The sequence below is a fragment of the Lissotriton vulgaris genome, chromosome 7, assembly GCF_964263255.1.
Source record: "Lissotriton vulgaris chromosome 7, aLisVul1.2, whole genome shotgun sequence".
Taxonomy (NCBI): domain Eukaryota; kingdom Metazoa; phylum Chordata; class Amphibia; order Caudata; family Salamandridae; genus Lissotriton; species Lissotriton vulgaris.
Window position 1 is genome coordinate 1,451,832,463 of NC_141695.1, and position 20,826 is coordinate 1,451,853,288.

At 43.8% G+C, this 20,826-nt stretch overlaps 1 protein-coding gene across 1 annotated transcript in view; it reads right to left on the reverse strand.

Annotated features, from left to right (window-relative positions):
* Positions 1 to 20,826, reverse strand: part of PTPRT (protein tyrosine phosphatase receptor type T) — a 1,692,228-nt gene that overhangs the window by 679,416 nt on the left and 991,986 nt on the right. The window lies entirely within an intron of this gene.

Consider the following 20,826-nt stretch of genomic DNA (forward strand, 5'->3'; position numbering starts at 1 on the left):
GGCTTCATAAATCATGAGTAAGGCGACGCAGTGCAAATCGCTGCGTCGCCTTAGTCTGCGCCCGGGAGGCATTTCACGGGCTTGGCAGTGGTTTTTCCCATGCAACACCCTTGGAATGCGAAGTTGCCCAGATTTACATATACATGTAAACCTGCGGAGGTGTCAAATCCATACGCCTCATTAGGTAAGGCCTAACAAGGAGAAATAACTTCATTTCTCCTGGTTTTTCCCTCTTTCCTTGTGTGCTGCAATCTGCAGCACACATAGAAAGATAAAAACGCCTCTGCTCTGAGGATTGTTTTTGCATAGGAAGGTGCACAGCACAAGAATAATCTTGCCTGCAATGGAGGCACTGTTGTACCATGGTGCAAAGGTTCCCAAGTTGGACCTATGCTGCCGAAACGGTGTAGTCTTTAAATATGGTGCATTCCTCCCCTTTCACTTTGTCGTAGGAATATGTAGCACAGTGCGTTGCCGCACTGCCTTATGCCAAAACTACCTCATACTGGTGGTCCAGATGTCTGAAAGGTACCAGTGAAGGATAGGACCTTTGTGCCACTGAGGTCAGTCAACTGGTAACGTACCCCATTTAGCTGTGAAACCCAGAGCCTTCTGGTTTTCTGACCTCAGCATGTGCGGCGGTGGAGGGTGCGCAGACTATGACTTGATTCAAGTGCAGATCATCCAGACAGCAAGAGCTTACAACTTTGCTATTGCTTTGCCATAGAGTCAATTTTCCCTTCCACACTCATAGGGACAAGCCATCTACCCCAAAACATACCCAGCTGTATGTTTTTTCCCAAAGCATTGTTTAGATGGATTCTTTCTTCTGTTGTGATACATTTGCAGTCACTTTAGATTTCAATGCACTGTAAATACCCAAATCCTTGCCTTCCCCTGATGACATGTGGTTGCCAGCTGTCCCATACTTTCCATCTTTCACCTCCACACCTCTGTGGCTGCCACCTTTCATTGGGTCAGCGCCATCAAAACCATTGCCAGAAATTGATTTGTATCCTGTATATTCCCAACATTTTACAACAGAAGGTGTTAAAATACCTTGTTTAGCCTGCCATGGCATCACCACCTTCACCAAAGACTCTAACTTTAAGCTAAAAGCCTAAACTATTTTGAAGGAGTATATACAGTGGTAAGTCTCATCTCATTGTCTCCTGGTACGATGCATATTTAATTACTGCTTAACAGGTCTACTTCATCATCTCAGACATTAAAATAGAGAGGTTATAACCAAACTCCAAGGACCAGAGTCAACAATCTGCCAAGCCAAAAAGTGACCAATGGTAAACATTGTTTACCACGAATCCTTGTCCCCGCAGGCAATTACAACGTGGACGTTACAACGACTGCGTTGTAACAATGCATACCATTATTCCGCAAGTTGGAACAACGACTTGCGGAGGGGTCAGAGGGTGTTGGATTTAAAATCCAACACCTTCCCTACTGTTGCACAAACTGTAGTTGGAATAGTAAATTATACTATTCCAACATCCAGCACAGCCCCCCTAGAGCAAGTCGTCGTTCCAACTTGCGGGGTAATGGTATACGTTGTTACAACACGTTCATTGTAACGACTTCCTTGTAATTGCCTGCGGGAAAAAAGCATATGTTGTAAGGAGGCATATTCATGACCAATATAATGCAGAACTCTCTTGAACATTCATTAGCAAAATCAAATTATGCATTGATAAAGAAGACAGTATTTTAGTTTTGAATTCCACATCTCTCAGGTTACCCATTCCAATCTGTCTTGCAGAGAAAAGATAAGAAAGGAAATACATGTTGCCATGCTACAAATATCTGATGAAGAAATTCTCTCAGGATGCCACCACTCCCAATGCTGAATGGCCCTATAATAGCTGAGGCATTTCTATGCCCACTATCGGGTAGGAAAGGTGATCACCACCACAGCCACAGCCCAGGGACACTGTGGAGAAATCCAGACCATTCATGGCTGAACCAATGGTTACAAACAGACTTTTAGGGCAGTGGAAGTAGCTGGTCTTTTCCTCATAAAAAGACGTAGCCCCAAACATACCCAAGGAATGCAAGTATGAATCCTTCAGAGCAGATTTCTTGAGGAATAATCTTGTTCTCCCTGTGAACTTTTTACAGAAACTTGCAGAACTAGCCTGACTAATGCTTAAGAAAACAAGGAAATATTTCCAGATAGTTAGCACCAGCAATCAAAGACGACAGATCCTCAAATGACGAGCAGATGTGATTGCAACTAAAATGTCTATTACATTATGATGCGCCTTTGGTATTTGTATAATGCACAGACTTGCATTCCAATCACATTGCAGTGTAGTAAGCTGCATGTGGTTACCTCACCGTGTGATTTTTGGGATTCTCTACCATACCTGAAAGACTCTGTAATGATATATGTTGTTTGGATTCTAGGGTGGGATTACCATGTTCAACGAACTGACAATTTGCTAATTATTTGTCTTAGAGATATGTCAGAGGTTTTTAGCCAAGTGCTTGTACATAACTTTTTGAGAACATCAACACAAACCTTGACCAGTGAATTGACATTGAGTAGGTGTTCCTGGCAGAGTGGTATCTTTGAGCTGTGTTGTTGTATGTGAGATGTTCTGTAAAATAGGATAGTCTACTTATATTGCGCACAGCTACTCCCAGGAGTGTCCGGGCGCAGAAATAGTGTGGTCCGCAGGGAGAGAATTAGACTTGCACACAGAACCAGGTTTTCAGTTTCTTCTTGAATAACACTGGATTACTTATGGACCCCTGCTCCAATGGGAGCTGATTCCATGCTGACGTGCCCTTGAAGGTTAATGATCTACCCCCTGATCTTTGACTCTGAAACTTTTGGAATGCTGCCAGAAATGTCTTGGTAGATCATAAATGTCTAGTAGGGTTGTAGAAGCTAAATCTAGCTTTAAGGTAATCAGGTCCTGCCTGATACAAAACATCATGTACCAATGTGAGGGCCTTAAATTTGACTCTTCTCTGATGGGCAACCAGTGGAGTCCCCGCAAATGTGAACTGATGTGAAGCCTTCTCGGCACATTATGCCGGAGCCGAGCTGCCACGTTCTGGATCACCTGCAGTTTGTCAATTAAGCACTCCAGTGTGCACAAATATAGTGCACTGCCATAGTCTATTCTGGATGTTCTTAAGGCCTGGATGACTGTTGCCTTTGCTGTGAAGGATAGCAGGGGTCAAACATTTCTTGAGGGACCTCATAATCCCCAAACATATGTTTACCAACCTTTTGATTTGAGGACAGAACAATAGTCTATTGTCAAAAGTTATTCCCAGGTTTTTTGCTGAGTTTTTCTGGAATCCTGGGTTCTGCTCTGTATGATGTGCTGTCTTGGATATTTGCTGTTGATGTATTTTAGTTCACAAACAAGGTGATAGCCGACAACATAGCCGATATAATGTATACTGATAGAATGTCCGAGAGAGAGAAAGACAGAAAAAGAGAGAGAGAGAAAGAGAAAGAGAAAGAGGTAGAGAGAGAGAGAGAGAGAGAGAGAGTGTGTGTGTGTGCGCGCGCTCTTTCATGCTGGTGAGTGTTTTAACTAATAAAGCTGGTACTATTTAAATGTATTTATCTATTTAAACTAAACTAGCAAAACCACTGGAAGCTGAGTCCTGTATTACAGGTCGCAACATGAGCAGGACTGTCATAAATATCAGGATGCTAACTAGTCATTTACATTTATGCCTAATAAGGGAAATGCAATTACCAGTGGTACAGCAATCAGAGAGTAGTAACATGGAAAGGGTCAACGGTGCATCCTAACACTCTATATTCATGTAAAATAATTGTAGTAAGAATTGTAATAACAAATACAATGAAGTACATTAGTAGGACTAATGATACTCTCAAAAAGCACGGATTTCACATGCCGCTCGAGGAATGAGAGGGTACAATGAAGAGCTGGGGCTCAGGAACCATGACCTTTCCATATACCAAAAGTATACCAGAAGTTGCCAGTTTCCATGTGGGTTCTAGTCCGGTAATGTCCTAAACTTTGGCCAGGATAGGTTGGTTGAGTGAATGACAGAGAGACACGAAATGATTGACAAGCACCAGGATAATTTTCTTACAACTTCTTTTTAGGTTCAACAGAGGACGGCGTGAATAGATGGGCAGAGAAATTGTGCAAATGGTGTCCTTTCCACCTACAGGAAGAACTAATACAGGTTTTAAATGTTTGCATAACTCCACGAAAAGTGATGTACTGGCTGGTAAGGGTACCATGGTGATGTGGCCTGCCCTCTGTGCCGAAGTTCTGGAATACTTTTCAGAATTGTATATAATATGCAAACTGCATTTGCCAGACTTCTGTGTGAAAATTGCACTTGAAGGTATACTTCCTAAACGAAATAATGTGAGATAACAGAGGGTAAATGTACAACAGATTTACAGTTCTCTATCGAACCATTCTGCCACACTTGAAAATTAGGAGAAAAGGCACTAGAGTTACTCCAGATTAAGGCTGTCTGTCTGAGTCTAAAAAGTAACATGAGGGTCAAGAGGAGATCGTAAAAATCAAGTGTACATTTCCAAAAGATGTTGGAAACTTCACCGGCCCCAATAAAGCTCTAGGAGCTTCTCATTGGTCACAGAGCATCCCTTTCATAATGCACAAGCCTTCCGCACCGAGGTGGCATGACTCACTATCGGGCTGCACTCCTTGTTAGGGGTTGTGTAAGCACTTTACCTGAAATGGCAAATGCCTAAGTAAGGAAGTCTGTAAATCCACGATTACCCAAGGGCCCCGGTCCCTGGCTTAATTTTATTTTCCCAAAGGCTACCCCAATTGGATATATCAATATCTAATTAAAGTTACACATGTTTTCCTAATTAGGACCTACGGTTTGAAATCCACAACACTGTGGGTGAGTATAGTTAAAATAGTAGAGGTGCCTTACCAAGTAGATCAGGAATAGCCTTTATGGTCCTGATGGATTGCCATTGATCCTGGGTGGGACACCAGGCAATGAACATGTTGACCGGATATTAAACTCAAGGAATATTACTTCCAGCTAAGTTCAATCATTAGTTTTTAACCTTAACAAGGACAACTAGCGATATAAAAATTAGTTTTGAGACCCTTAGTTAATTTGAATTGATCACTATGTAATCCTCCAATCTACTTTCATCATGCCTAGAGACCTCTAGAGGACATATTAACTGAGGACTCCCAGCCATGCACTCAGCTAAGAAAAGATCCCCGGCAGAGAGACCCCGCTGAGAGGTCCACTGGACATTGCAGCAGCCACGCAACGAGAAGCCTGGCCCGATGATGAAGCATGCCACCTCGGTGGATGAGGGCTTGTGCATCCTGGAAGCAATGCTCTGGGACCAGTGAGAAGGGGAGAGTGTTACGCAATCACAAACATGACGGATATCCCGCTCGCCTTACAAGAAGTGCGTAGGCTATCATGCACCTATAATATTGCAGAAACAATATCCATCATGTTTGTGATGGTATAACCTATCTAAAAAAAAACTCTAAATCAGGCCCCGGGACACTTCCATTTCTTTTACTGAAAAAAAACTAATAAGTTTTAGAAATAGTGCATACTTCCAGCTAACTTACAACTCTAACACCACATCCACAGTGGCGTAGCAAGGTGGGGGGAGGTCTGTCATATGAAAAGTGCCAGCACCCCCCCCCCTTAAATTCAGCCACTGCGGGCAGCGAACCCAGGGACCGCCACATGCAGCAAAAGGCCTAGCTACGCCACTGCATATCCAAGACCCAATATGATAGCATAATTTGAATGGAATCCAAAAACCTGGTCAGAGTAATCATGCAGAATACCAAAGCTGTTGGATTGCTCAACAGTTCATGGAGTCTCGTTGCATTCGGTGATGAAAGCGCTATCTACTCTGCTTACTACATTAATAGAGCCTAATAACACCCACAGCCTCGTACAATAATTTACGACAGTAGCAGCACGCCTTCATTTTCATTTTCCTGTGCTTTATGTGCTTTATGCATTATGTTTGTTTGCTGCTGAAATCATTAGCAGATGGGTGGGTTAGGCAATGATTTTTTTTCCCCTCCCTTGTATTGTTAATTGCCTTGAAATAGTAGTTCTTTTGATCTTTTCAGTCGCTATTCATTTGTGGAGCAATGCTGAGGCGCTGAATTGATATTGTGTTTACAGTACATGCATGAACACGTCTGCTGCACTACAAGAACATTGCTGATTATCATTCTTTGCTTATTAATGAGTGCTTTGAACTCGGTTTGCCAACGCGTAATGATGTTTGCTTTCCACGCACAATGAGCTTCTAATAATGTATACAGATTCACTTCTTTGCAGTAATGTAGAGATTTTATGTGTTTATCGTGGATTCAAATGTAACTCATTTAAATGCAATGCGCTGGCATAGCAAGGATGGATCCCTGTCCAATGGCTACATGCTGTTGTAGTAATATCATCCGAAGCAGGTAACAAAGTTCCTCTTCTGCCTAGACAGTGCTCGGACCACCTTGCCTTTAGAAAAAAACTGAAAAACCTCTTGTTTCAGGCCTAACCGGCTTGGCCGAGATTTATCAAATATGAATCTCTGCTTAGTATTAGCTGCCCCTATTTTGCCACTGATGTTTCTGGAGCACGGAGATACTCCTTCTGGAGTTTATTCAAGCGCGTTACAAACCCGCAAATAAATAAATAAAATTGGAAGTCAACTAGTCCAAAAGCACAAACGGCTATGCGCTCGCTTAGTCTGGACACCCTAGCACTCGCGGTTAAAGGGTGCCCTAACTGGAAATGAGGCTCAGCTTTGCAGATTTGTTCAAAGCAGGCTACACTGCTTTATAGGCTCCCATAGAGGGTAAAAGCAAAGCCTAGAGGACGGCATGGGGAGATGACAGACCTGAACGTCATCCCACCTGATTTAAACCCGGAGAATTATGGGTGTTTACATTTTTCCATCAAAGTCAGTGAAGTAGGATAACTGAGGCCTTCTCAAACTTTTCCCCCTGTCCCCATGTCATCTTTTTTGGCAGATTCTCTGCAGTGGCAAGACTCAAATGAAGAGTTTTCCGAGTCTTCACAGAGTTTGCCCTGTGAGTTAAACCTATTCAAGAATATCCTTGTGAAGTGCACCAGGGTTGCAGGGTGGTATGCCCTGCCACCACTGTCACTGTGTTTGATCTTCAGTGTCTGAGCAGACATTCCAATCTGAAAACCACACCTTAAAATTACGGGTTGGCGTAACTCATGTAATTTGCTGCACATTAATTACACAAAATTACAATGAGATTATGCATATTTACATGCGGAGAGTCGCTCAGCATTTATTGTCATTTTCTTAGTGCAAAACGCACACTTGCAACCCAAATGCACCCAAGGATTCATTTTGCATTAAGAATATACTGCTAAATGCAACAGAACACGAACAGCAGCAGTCATCAGTCATTCCTCCCTCCGATCTCAAAGATTGAACTTTCTGTGCTCATGAGGCAGGATTTTTGTGCCAAACAAATCCTAAGTAAGCAAAACGGTATAATCATGTAATTTATGAAACAATCTTGTCAAAAGAGTACCACAAAATTACCAAAATTACTCTGAGTACTAAACTGTAATTTAAATCACTTTACTTCACTATGCCCAGATGTACTAAAATGCAATTTTGCATTTCCTAAATATCAGCTCTATAGGAATCACTATATAGAAAATGCAAAATATGTATGAAATTACAGATTTGCTAATAGCGATTCCTACAGAGTAGGAACAGGTATTAGGAAACCGCAATTTGAAAATCTGATGCCATTCGTACCAATGGGGCGGTTTTACATTTTCAAAATACGGATTGCCCATTAGGAAATCCCTATTTTGAAAATTATAAACCGAGGATGGCTATGGACATAGGGTCTCCCATAATGCACCCCAAAAATAGTGGTTCACATGTAGAGCACACACATGCCCCCTAGGGTCATGTTTGTGCTCTATTGCATCTCGGATGCTTTTTTAAATTTGCACATGGTTGGCCCATACTATCTAAGACATCGCTTCACTTGGTACCCCCAATCTAGGAATTTAAGATCGGCTACAGTCAAGGTCTTCATGGTCCCTAGAAATAAAAGAGCCCACTAGGACAGGAAAAGCTTCATTGCAGGGACAACAACATTGTGGAATTTCGCTTCCCATCATGCTAATAGATAGTCCTAACTTATGGTCCTACAGGAAAGCACAAAAAACCTGTTTTTGTAATAACTAACACTGCATCGTTTTCTTTTAATCCTCGTATCTCTCCCATTTCATAAGCAGTGCTAAGACACCTTATAGTATTCAAGCACTATATAAAATTAAAATCAATTCAAATCACACCATCAACTTTGAGTCAACAGTAATTTAATTTCCTAAATGCTCATTTTGCATTTAGGAAATGCTTTGTACATGTGCTAAGAAATTACAAATATGAACTCCCTATTTGCGATTTCCTATTCAGGGAATCCTAAAATACGATTTCAAATTGGGTAGAAATCATATTTTGTGAATCCCGAAAAGCCTTTGTACATAGGAAAATAGAATTTTGCATTTCATAATGGGCTGAAATTGCGTTTTTTTGGCCCGTTAAGAAATGCAAAAGGTCTTATGTATCTGGCCCTATGTATCATTTTCCTTGACCATCCAATTTGAGAGCACAATTCAGTATAGGATCTGTTCTCTGCAAAAACCTCCTCTGCACATGGCTCATATAAAATAATCATTCATCACATTTGATAAGATTAAAGATTATGGGGCATATTATCAAGGGCTGGCAATAACATTATCGCCGCTTTAGAGTCCATTTTTGGGCGAAAAGCGGAGATAATGTTATCGCTTTATTAACAAGGACACAGTAGCGCGTGTTTCCTTGCCTTAGAGCCCGTTGTCAGCACCCCTCTTATCACATCATTAATGAGATGCAAAGGAGGCGTGCTTGACAAAACTCCTTGGGAAAATATTGCTTACCCAGATTCGCAATATTATCAACGAGCGGTAGCGATATTTGAAATTGCGCTAACTATGCCTTAATGCAGGAATTTAATGTCTATCAAATTCCTGACTAAGGCATACCTGACATGGGAGGTGGATTGTGGGGCTAAGACCACAGGGACCTATCATCAACCATATTGCCGATTTCCACGGAACATCGCTGGAAAACCAGTGTTTTTCCATGGAAAACGGCAATATCCCCTCTATCGCTGGAATTTTTATCGCCTCTGTGATACGAGTTGTTAATAACGCGCTAAATGGGCGATAAAGTCCAGCAATAGAAGGCGGTAAATAAAAAAGCGCTAAGAGCGCTTTGCGATACTCATCACCGTCTTTTGCTAATATACCCCTATATAAGTAGTGGACATGATAAACTCCTACATATGGGTAACTGGTAGCAACATTCTCAATATGTGTGGATATTCTTGAATGTTTCATGTTTAAATAATATCATTTTCAATAAACGTTATTCAATTCAATGATGCTTTGTATAAGTAATTTAGGGCCATATATATCAAGCAGAATTGCATGCGAATTTCGGCGTTTGCGATCACAATTTTGCCAAATGGTATGTATGAGGCAATTCTGCCTGCAAAATAAGGAATCACAAAATTTGCAATTCCTTATTTTGAGATTGCATTTGAGGAATCGCACATTTTTCGATTCCTTAAATGCAATATAAGAAGCACCAAAAAAGTGCAATTTGGCCTTAAGGAATATCAAATTACCACCAACTTCAAGTTGGTGGTAATTTGCAATTTCTTTGAAAAATTCACTTTTCTGCATTTTTCAAAGTGCTATGTGAAGCAAATACACGCCCTTAGGGCATGTATGTGCGCCACATGTGCACCCATTCTTATTTCAGGGGCGCAGCAGGGTGTCCTTTTGACACCACTGCATCCTTGAAATTGCATTCTCAGTTTGCGATTCGCTAATTGCTAATCCCAAATTGAGAATGTCTTACCATTCATTCCTTTGGGCCTCTAGGCCCATAGGAATGAATGGGGAGGTATTCCTTAATTACGAATAGCAATTTGAGATTCGCAATTAAGGAATATGTAGGATTTGCAAAATTTTTTGCAAATCCTACATACATAGAATTTTGCGATTCTCAAATAGCGATTGGCAAAAAATCGCTATTTGAGAATTGCAAAATTACTTTTTGATACATATGGCCCTTAGACTCTTAAAAATATTAAAAAGTATTTTTTGCTATCTTAAAATATGTACCATATTTTTTCATGACAGGGGTTGCCCCATTAACATCTTTTGACAGCTTAGCTCGTGCTTTGTCTCTTAGAGCACAGCAATATCCTTGGGTCGACTCCCCTCAAGGATGGCCATGTCCCCTCAAGAAATGTGGTGTCTCCTGTGAGCTTGGGTAGTCACTCTACTTTGGTGGAAATAGGTCAGCAGTTAGGGGAAGGTTTTGCACCGATACACAGTTCAAAAGATAACATGAACCAAGTTTCACAGAGTCAAGAATGTAAACATGAGTATGATGGGCAGCATAGGACAGCACAAGGAGGTCCAGACCCCTCAGGTGGCTCCCAATCCTTCAGGGGGGCCCTATTTTACCCAAGGCCAATTAATATTTGTGAGATATGGGAGACTCGTGTGCCCATAGCACATTCTGCAGGGGTCTCCATTATTCTACATTGCGCCTCTGAGAAGGGTTTCCATTTTAATTGAAACACAAGACAGACAAACAACTGCTTAGAAAAACTGATATGAGGTGACAGTTTAGACACCAAATCTTCTTATATTCTTATGCCTTCATTTAACCTTGCGCTGTGTCCTTCTGCACAGCAGGCAGTCACATCTGTAGGCAAAGTGCCACTTGCGATCTTTGTTAACATGGCAATTTCATTAACCCCTGTTCATGTTCATTACTGAAGAAGGACACTGTCCCTGCCCCGCGGCTATGAATCCTTGCTGCTCGCTGAGCCTGCTCTGCTGTGGGACGGCAGAGCCAATAACACAAGATTAATAATTTTATCATCAATATGAAGTAATGAAGCTAGAGTGCTCAAGGTGGATTGCATTTATAATTTGGAGTAGCACAGCCCCCTGGGAATTTTGATTGAATGTTTCCACCATCTGCGTCATTTTTCTGTTTCTCCAGAGAACAATCTTTGCCGTGAGGTGACAGTTCACATCACCACATACAATTCCTCTACCGACCCGCACCAACTTCCACGCTTCTTTACTGCTTGCAGACAACTCGCTTACTTAGCGGTGTGATCTCCAGGGCCATCTTTCACCTCAAATTGAGTGTGGTTTGCAGCCCATTGTCAATGACACATTGCCTTGAGTGGACCGTGCAGGGAGAATGGGGCAAGGCTTGAACTGAGCTACTCGCGTCAATAGAGTGCCATCTGATTATGGGAATGACAATCATAATACCTTGCATTTAGCTAACACAATATTGTGATTTCCTCTTAAAATAGAATTTCAGGCATACTAATTGTACTAAATATCGAGTTATCATTATGAAAAGGGTCACCTAACACCAAGCCAGTTTAGCAAACATGATCACAGGAGCTGGAAAAATGTTCTGCAGGGGTCAGAGTGTTTCCAATTTTGGTGAGGCTCTACTTCTTCACAGATGAAAGATGATATAGAAGTCGAATAAACAAAATGGCAGCTGAGAAGAGAAAATGGTAATAAATAGCTTCTGACCCTTCTATTGGCATCACTTAATCTTTGACTGTAATGACATCTCAGGAAGTAATCCCAGTCGACATGTGACCCCTCTAACACCACAGAATGTGACATCATGTCCCCTGTGAGAGCTTCTTCACTGTGTGCATATATATATCTATACTACTATAATAAAGCAGAAACTTTCAGGCTTTGAGGCGGGTAAACTCGGGAACCACTGCGCCAATCTACACACCCGATACACCGTTGAAATCGGCAGGGTGTGAAGATGGTTATAGGCTACATAAATTTAAAAAATAAACGTTATTTAAAATTTTAGATAACAAAAAAAAGTAGTCCCTCAAAAGTAGCGCCGGCCGTGACATGCGTGGTCACGTTAGGAGCACGGGGAGGAGCGGCGACCGGGGAGCGGCGGACATGGTGCGGGGGAGGAGCGGTGACGTCAGGAGCAGAGGACCGGCGAGGAGGAGGAGCGGCGAAAATGGCGCAGGGGAGGAGCGGTGGTGCGAGCGGACAGGCGGGAGCAGCGCCGGCGGAGGTAAGGGCATTCATGTAGGGGCAGGCGGGGGTCGGGGCAGGCGGGGGTCGGGGCAGGCGGGGCAGGCGGGCCGGGCGGGGGATGGGACGGGCGGGCGGCGAAAAGACAAATGGTGCATTACAGGAGGAAAAGGAGGAAAAAGTGACGTATAGCCACAGGGGTTTTAGATGGAGGAGCGCCGGCGGAGGTAAGAGGAGGCCAAGTCCATTGAGAAGTGGTTCGGGTCGGGGAAGGCAGGGGACGGGCCGGGCGGGGGCCCGGCATAATGGACAATGTAGGGGCGGGCGGGGGTCGGGGAAGCTGCCTGTTGCTCCCGGACAAGGTAGGGACGGGCTGCTAGTATATACATATTTTTTACAGAGTTTTATATAGCGCAAACTTGACCCAAAGGTATTGGGTATCAGAGCGCTTTACATGAGCACCAGTTACGTTACATAAGGACACATTTGTTTTTGTTAGGCACAGGGGAGATTAAGTGATTTGCCCAGAATAACAGGATGTTGCGCGTCCTTGGCGAGACTCGAACCCGGTTCCCCAGATTTGAGGTCGACTGCCCTAGCCATTAGGCCAACTCCTCTCCCCCGCTTACTCGTCTCTTACGCGCATTTTTCCAAAGACACACACTAAGGGTAAAAATGTGGATTTCTGTTACCCTTCAGAATGGTACATAAACCCGGCCCCTCCAAAAATCTATCAGAATTTGAAGCAAATAGGAAGTAGGACAGAACTTATTTTATCAAAAAACTTTCTTTAATTTATCAGCGTTTGATAATCATAAGAACTTTATTTGAAAAAGAGGCTACATAGCTAATTAGTACTGCTACAGTCATATTTCGATGTTACCCCTGTTAGTTTGAGGTTGAACAGATATTGTAAACCATGTACAGGTTTTTCATCATATTCACATGAATAGAATAAATATTTCTAAAATTATGTACAACTTTCTTTCTGACATACACCAATATATTGCACAAACGTTCAGAGCTCCGGCAGCCAGTTTATCTTGCACATGATTTGAACACCAAGGAGCACTGTCGTGTAACCAAAAGAAAACTGCATGTTGCAAAACAAGAAGTAGCAACTGTTGTCTCTGGCGACCCCTAACTCACTTCCCTAGGTGATGGGGGGACATGGTTCCTTCTACTCCTCACTTCCTGTGACATCATGCTTTAAACATATTTGGACTTTCTTCGTAAGTAGAAAGTTTGTCTGTCCAGACACCATACCGTTAGGGCAGCAGAGACCCCAACATCAGGCAGCAGACGCGGCTTACACCGTTAAGCGAGGTGAGGCGGTGTGGTTGGGCGGCTGGGTGGGGGATTGGAATTCAACATACGAAGGGATAGTCAAAAGTCAGTGATGCGGTGAGCGCAAGGTAAGTGGTTTTATTCATGTATTTACTTCTCACTATCCCGTCATATGTCAAATTCCACTACCTCCAAACCTACCCTGCCTCACCATCCCCTGCGTTAAGCTGGACGAGCCACCACTGTCAGGCAGCCTGTTGACAGAGTGAAAGTTCGCCTCGTCTCCTAGGGGCATTTTCGCTGCAAGTGCGTCCATTGACATAGCAGAAGCCCTTTTTGAGGAACAGTGATTTTGAATGGGCTACCATCTCAAACTGGCCAGCTCAGCATTGATTTTTGTTACAGATAAACCGCCAAATATGTGGCTTTCGTCTGTGAACCCAAATTACCAATGAACAGGACGCAAAGTACGTTTGTTCACAGTGTGTGAGCGGTATTTGCTTTTTTATTTTTGTCCAGAGCCGCGTGGCCCTCGTGGTGCACCCATCCAGGGAAATAAAAATCAGCGTCAGAAGGCATGCACTAAATAGAGCTGCTCTGAGGTTTTGCGACTAAAGATACTCTTAGTCGTGTTCTTCCACCTGTGCTCTGCCTTTCATATATTGCTGTACTATAATTTAAAAATTTTAAGTTTACTGAATAATTTAAGAAAACGTCCACATTACCATAGCAGTTCACGCCCGTGAGGTTATTTGCAATAAAGTTTAAAAAAAGTGGTGCTGCTCAATTTTGGACTAAAGTGTTATTCTAATGTATGGGTGCAGTTCGCTGCAAAAGGGAAAAACTGTGTTGCTCGATTTTTGGTTACAATGTGTTAATGTAATATTTGGGAAGAGAATAACATATTTGAGCAAAAGTAGCATTCAAGAGATATTTGATAGGGTGAGGCGAGGGATATTACGGAGTAAAACATTTTATCAACAAAAGTGGATATCACCAGAGTGACTGCATTGCTAATATATATTTTTTTAAGATATTACTGCCATGGTGTTTATGAAGCATTAAAGAAGTATTGATAAAAAGCCATAGATTCTGTGAAACTTGCAAGCACAACTGGTCTCACTTACTGAAAGCTTTCAGCATGTCAACATCTACTTGAAAAGTTACACTCTCTTATTGGGCCTGGATACGGTCAGTTTGCAGGGAACTTAAATACTACACAGCTATGGATGGAGCTTGGCTAAGAAAACTAATTACATTTCGATTATAGCCTCATCAGAAGTAAGCGATGTAAGGAACCATACACGTACGCATGGAGCTTGCCACGAACATTTAACCACATGCGCGCTAGCGGGTTTTCCCGCTGCGCGCTGAAATCTAAAAATCGTGGGTAACGTGACAAAGCCAGCTCGTCATGCGCGCAGCGCAGGTAACGCCCATGACGAGCTGGCTTTGTCATCCGCATCGAAGGGGTTAATGACATTCGGTTATTTTCCCATCTGAAACAGCCAATGAAAGGTCCATGACTCTGTTCCCACTATGCATAAAAATAATCAACATCTGTTTTTCTGAAGAACAGAAAAGAGGCCAAAGGAAACATGGACACAGATGAAAGGTTGATCTAGCAGCAAGAGTGCAGACCATGGGTATATTGCGTGAGTTGCCATGTGCATAAAGGGATTCTACTGATTTCAAGCGACTGGATTCACAAAGCTTTTCCCCTTGATTACATATGTACTTCTCCTTGAAATGTTAGATGCCACTCCCAGCTAAAACAAGGTCATATGGAGCTCTTGACCAAAAGAGATTAAAAAACACGGTGTGAGGCAAGTGCTTGTGTGAACTAGACAGTAAATTCACTATAACTCCCTGTATTGGCATACTACCTTCACAGAAACCACCTTCTCAATCAATAAATCAATCAGTAGATTTGTAGAGCACTACTCGTCACCCATGAGGTATCCAGGCACTAGTAGGGTCTGGTAGATTGGCTGAATGGTCAGGTCTTCAGAAACTTTAGGAACCCTGAAATAGATGGGGAGGTCCATAGATGAACTTTTCATGTCTTTTCCTATTAGGTAGGAGGAGCATCTGCTACATTCGAAATGGGGGTGAAGATTAGAAAAAGGGATGCAGAGCAGAGGTATTTGGTGGCAAGTTCAAGAGGTGGTTCAAGTAGGCGGGTCCACAGTAGTGTAGGACCTTGTATACATGGGTCAGGAGCTTGCACTGGCATCTTTTTTGTACCAGGAGCCAGTGGAATCCCCGAGGTAATGGGTGATGTGGGTTCATCCAGGGCAGTGGTCTTCAAACATTTTAGTGATGTGTCTCTCCATATTGGAAAACTTAAAATCACTGAGGGCTACCCTCAAAATGTTTCACAATTATTCAGTTAAACTGGCAATGTTAAAATATGTCTAGACTTATTTGTACATTGCAATTAAGTTCTATTATCGCAATCAAAAACATGATTAGCAAACATATTATTCTGGTCAAGCAGGCCTTACTAATTGTAAAAATGTCCACAGTGTGAATATTAGAAACAGGGGTGGGGGTTTTGAAGAATATTTGGAGTTTCTTTCCCTTTTGGCATATTCTCTCAGCCAGGATATCAATGACAAAAGATGTTAGCGATGGTCCATTACAGAGCGTCTCAGTGCCCCTCATTATTTTCTGCTGAAAAAAAAGCACTGCTATCAGCATAATGTTTCCTTTGACCAGAGCCTGGTGCCACCCCTGGGATCACTTGAGGCCCTTCTAGGAGGACCCTCCCACCCAGTTTGAAAACCTCTGGTCTAGGGAGATCCAGGACGAGTCTGGCTGCTGTGTTCTGCATGGTTTGTAGTCGTCAGAGGAGGTGAACTGCGATCCCTGCGTAGAGAAAGTTGCTTTTGTCAAGTTGGCTGGCGATAAGGGCCTGGGTGAAGGTGTGTTTTGAGCTTTTGGGTAGCCATTTAAGTATCTTATGAAGCATACGGAGGTTGATGAAGCAGGAGGAGAAAGCGGAGTTGACCTGAGTCATCATATTTAGCTTGTTGTCCAGAAGGATGCCTAGGCTCCTAGCATAGTCAGTGGGGGTAAGAGTAGGTCCGAGTTCTGAGGGCCACCAGCATGCATTCCATGGGGAGCTTTTGTTTCCCGAAAATTAATACCTCTGTCGTGACCCTGTTGAGCTTCCTAGAGTTGTCCTTCATCCAGTAGGTGATATCTTTCATGCAGTTGTGGAAGTTAGACTTGGTAGTGTCTTCAGAGAGGGAGAGGATGAGTTGTCTGGGTTTTGATGATGCTGGTCAGAGGCATCATATAAGTGTTGAAGAGGATGAGAATGAGCGAGGATCTTTGGGGTACTCCACAGATGATTTATTGGGTTTGGAGGGGAAGGGGGAGGCAGACTTTTGTTGAGGAAGGAGGTGATCCAGCTTAGAGCAGCTCTTTGGATGCCTATGTTGTGCAGCCTTGTGATGAATGTGTGTTGGGAAACCATATTGAAGGCTGCCAAAAGGTCTAGGAGGATCAGAGCAGCAATCTCTCCTCAGTCGAGTAGAGCTCGGATGTCGTTGATAGCCACTAGCTGAGGGCTGTCTTGGTGTTTTGGTTGCAGTGGAATCTGTATTGGAAGGAGTCAAATAGGAGATTCCATTCCAGATTTGAGGAGAGATGTTGGTATATGAATTTTTCTAATACTTTGGCCAGGGAGATTGGTCGGGAGTTGTTGAGTTGGGGTCTGCTAATGGTTTCTTCAGTAGGGCGTTGACTTCTGCGTGTTTCCAGTCCTCAGGAAAGTTGACCATGGTAATTGAGGTGTGAGGTGGTGACTATGTGGCTGATTCTGGCTTCACCTAGGTTGACGATCTGATGATGGCATTGGTTAATTGGGTCCCTTGAGTAGACCGAGGTTCATGTTGGAGGTGGTGTCTTGAGGGGTGAGCGGGATACATTTGACTAATCGGGTGTCTGTGTGGGTAGACTGGTCGTTGTGTTGATTGAATACGTCTGTAGCCTTTGATTGGGGTCTATCTTGGATGTTGGTAATCTTATTGTGGAGGAAGTTTGCAATGTTATCGCAGAGTTCCTGTGAGTGTTGATTGTTGCAGCTAAGGGGTTGGAGAACTCTTTGACGATGTTGAATAGCTTTTTGCTGTTTTTGGAGCTTAATTCAATGCATGAGGCTTAGGCCTTTTTTTCAATTCTCTCAACTGTTTGTGGTAGAGGTTGAGGGCTGTCTCAAATGTGGTCTTATCGGCTGTGTCCTTGTTTGTGTGCCATCTCCTTTCCAGTTGTTTACAGTGTCTTTTAGTGATTCTGAGGTCTTCAGTGTACCAGCTAGCCTGCTTGGTGGACCTTCTGTGGGTGTAGTTGTGATGGGAGCAACTCTATGGGCAAAGTTGGTGATCCAATTGTTGATATTTCTGACAGTCTGGTCTAGGTTGTTGGAGGAGATGGGGTTGGTGGTGTTGCGGACATTTATCCATGTATCCTTTGAGATTTTGCTCCAGCTGTGGTGAGGGGAATTGGGCAGATTGATTTGTGGCAGATGTCTGTGAGCTGGTGATGATAAAAATGACAATGGAGTGGGTGGTACAGGTGAGTTCCGTGGTGTGGCTGTACCTGATGCAGTTGTGGGGATGAAGATGGGGTCTAGCATGTGGCCTGCGGTGTGCATGCGGCCATGAACGAGTTGGGGGAGTCCGAAGTTGTTCATTCTGTTGAGGAGGTTGGTAGTGTTGTCATTGTGGTCATCGTGGTCATCGAGATGAAAGTTGAGGTCGCTGAGGAAAATGTAGTTGTCAGAGTCTATGGTGAGGGGACGATGAAGTCAGCGATGAAATTCCCAAAGGCTGTATATGGTCATTGAGGATGGTAGGTTAGTGAGCCTCGAATGATGGTTTTGCTGTCTATTTGGAGTTGGAAATTGAGGTGTTCCATGGCTGGTGTAATTTTGTCATTTGTGGTGTGCATGGAATGGATTACTTGTGTATGATGGAGATCCATCCGGCAGGCTTGTTGATGCAGTTGCAGCGGGTGAATTTCTATTCTTCAGATATTTCAGGTATTGCAGTGACAATGTCGGGTGCTGAAGTGAGATTGAGCCAGGTTTCAGTGAGGAAGAGAACATCAGGTGTAAGAAGGGAGGTGAGGGTGGTGATGAGGTTCCAAATCTCAGTTGTGTATTTGCGTAGTGAGCGTGGGTTGAGATGGGCTCACAGGAGTTGGTGTTTTTGTTCAGGAGGTGTCTATGGTGTGTTTAGGGTCGGACTGGTGCATATAATGTGGCAGGTGCAGGTATAAGCACTTACTGTGGATCATGGGTCAGCACGGTGGCATTGTTTGTTGCGGCATCCAGGGTGGAGGGTGGAGAGCTCGCAAATTGATATGGTCCAGGCTTGGAAGGGCGCAGATAGGCTTGCCTGTGGGGCACCTTTGTGCACCAGTGGTGCTCCTGCTCTGCATGTCTGCTGCACAATCGTGCTGCTGCCTGCCTTACGTAGGTACTGGGGTGTGCGGGGCACCTGTTTGCAGGAAGAATGGTGAGCAGGAAAACTCAGGCGGGAAAACCTGGGCAGCTGCGGTGCCACCTGATTAGACTGGAACAAGCAGGAACTGGAGGCCACAGAAAAGTGGCAGGCTAGGTGTCCAGGTGCCTGTTGATGCTGTCACTCTGAGGCCTGCATTAAGTCAGGTAAAGGGGGGTAGTCAGTCTAGATAACGCCTGCTCACACCCTTGGTAATTTGGCACAAGCAGACAGGCTTATCCCAAAGGCAATGTGGAAAGTATTTGTACCAACACTCACAGTAACACAATGGTAGCACCACAAATGAACACCACACCGGTTTAGAAAAATAAAGTATCTTTATCTAAACTTAGCAAGACCAAAACAATGAAAATCCAACCTACAAGTATTAAGTAAAATTACTTTCAAAGGTTTTATCAACTAAGTCCATAGAAAACTATGGATGAATGATTTCTTGCAAAGTACCTGTTGTTACGGCAAATTTCACCAAGCCGAACACCTGCAGCGGTGGGAAGCATCAAAAAACAAAGTGATGCATTGTTCCTGAGACCTGTGTTGATGCAACGCGACAGTTCCGCTGTACACAGGCGAGCGATGCATCAGGTCCGGCCTCTAGGGGGAAGTGATGAGTCAACTCTGAGACGACTCCGATCTGTGGGTGAAGCGTCGGGGAGAACTTGCCGTGCAGGGACGATGCACGGAACTCCATTATGCATCGACGAACGATGCAGCGGCGTGGATTTGCGCTGCATCAATTTCTTCAGCTGTGATCCCTCGATGCGTCGACTCTTGCAGCTGCAACAGGCGCTGAATCGGTTTCAGCAGCGGCAGTGCGGGGAGATTCTTCTCGCACCATGGCATTGTGTCGGGGAAACTGTCGCAAGAAGTGCGATGTGTCAATTTTCTTGTTGCGTTGCTTTCCTGCTCCCAGCAGCAGAAACAACCTCCATAGGCCCAACATAGTCACAGGCACTCCTGGCAGGTCAGAACTCCCAGCAAGGAAAGTCAGGGGAGCTGAAGATGACGTCTTTATGTTCCAGAGACTTCAAAACAGGAGGCAAGCTCTACTTAAGCCCTTGGAGACTTTCCTCAAGCAGGAGACCCAGCACATAGCAAAGTCCTACTCCTTTCCTTGGCAGAAACAGCAACCGCAGGTCAACCCCAGACACAAAGCAAGGGTAGTACTTCTCAGTTTCTCCAGCTCTTTTCCTTGGCAAGTAGTCTAAAGTTCAGGGGGTTTAGGTCTAATACTTATACCCCAAAATATCTTTGTTCTCGTTGTCCAGAGAAGCCCTGTGTTCAGTCAAAACCAGTTCTGTCCTCTCTGGTGCAGCTTCCTGGCAGGAGGTGGAGGCAGCATTGTGGAAAGCAGACCAGGTCCATTCAGGTGAAAGGAAATCTCTTCCCCCTACTCTAAATGCAGCCCAGGTCTATTCAGCCCAGCCCTGACTCATCAGGCTCTCTGGAGTCACTGGTCCTCCACAGCCCCTGACACTCCAAACCCAGACAGTCAATCCACATACCAGCAGAGACATACTGGATTACTAAACAAGAAAATACCTACTTTCTAAAAGTGGCATTTTCAAACACTGAATGTAAAAATCACCCTGACTAAAAGATGATTTTAACATTCTAAGTTCAGGCATACTAAACTTTATTTTCCTACCTTGCACCCAGAGGCAGTTAGGTCAATTAGATGTTATAAACAAACTCCCCTTTCTGTCCAAGGGTAACAGGTACCCTTGCAATAGTGAAAAACAAAACTGCAGTAATTCCCTATCAGGACATGCCACACACATCAGGGAATGTCCTACCTTTCACATACACTGACTGCACCCTGCCCACAGGGGTACCTTGGGCCAACCTT